Raw genomic sequence first — 1,373 nt, forward strand, 5'->3', positions numbered from 1 at the left:
CTCGAAAGGAAATTTAAAAGTTCGAATAAACTGAATGTCACATATATAATCATCACTTTCACTACATCCAAGCTTTCACGGACGATCCATTTCAACTGAATACTTAAAGCACGTGTTACCTTACTTACAGAAGCTGTTCTATTTTCCGCTACGCTTATATAGTTGCTAAGTTTAATCTTTCAGTAGGTCGTGCATTAGGTAAGATATAGGATCAGTGAGTGACACGCGCTATTCGCTCGCTGTCCTTAAGTGAAACGAACACCAAATACGGTACGTTTTTGAGGAAGAACTTTCGGTGCTTATGTCAAAAGAAGTTGGAAACTATACGATAAATAAAGACAAAATGGTATTAATAACGACGGAATGTTTGAAAGACGGGAGGAATATTTCTTGCAATGTGAGAGTGAAAGAACGAAAAAGGATGAAATTTAGATAACGACGACAGAAGGTGAAAAACACGTGTGACAGAGAGCGTGGTTAAAAAAAAAAAAAACCTGAATTTGCTCCATCACAGAAAACGAGGTTAAAGCCTACACAGGTGTACCACAAAAAAAAGGACAGTTTTAAATCTTTGCTAACACTTATTATTAGGAACTTGCACCATAACAGCAATTATGATCAAAAACTAAATATCCACTCATCCGGACTGAAATATAAAATCAAAAACTGTTTATTCCTTATTACAAGAAGGAGTATCAGTAAGAACTTAGAACTATAAACCTCTCATCTAATTAATCTGACACTACACTCCCTGACTCGTCTAAAAACCTACACGTCAGGTGACGTCAAGAGTTCCAGAGGCGATGAATGAAGGAAACCGAATTCACCATGACAACTACGTTCATTCTACCTGCTTATAGGATCAGCTGGCCTTGAGCACGTGGCACAGAATGACGTCATGGAAGAACTAGAAAATAATGGAAGTACTAAGTGCGTTTTTTAAAATATTCACAGCCAGTCTTATCAAAATATCACTGCGATTGTCTCGATGTTATATATATATTTCAGAACTTTAATAAAAAAAACGAACACAAAAGTACCTTTGTAAAATAGAATACACGAAAAAAAAACTACATGCAAACAAAACAAGACAAAACGTCGTTCAGAGAAGATAATATTAGGGTTTACTATGTTTTAAAACCAGTTTTTGACAGTAAAACGAAGTTATGTCATAACCGAGTTTAAAACTGTTCTCAATCATCCCCCTCTTTACACACGAATAAGTAAATGAAATAAAGATTCTGCCCTAACCATTAAAAATAAAATAAAATGTATGCCAATGGAACTCAGAATAAAGAAGATAAACAAAGCCCCCCCCCATGTACAGTATGCCAATGGAACTCAGAATAAAGAAGATAAACAAAGCCCCCCCC

This window comes from Limulus polyphemus, unplaced genomic scaffold (genome assembly GCF_000517525.1).
Source record: "Limulus polyphemus unplaced genomic scaffold, Limulus_polyphemus-2.1.2 Scaffold3145, whole genome shotgun sequence".
NCBI classification, from domain to species: Eukaryota; Metazoa; Arthropoda; class Merostomata; order Xiphosura; family Limulidae; genus Limulus; species Limulus polyphemus.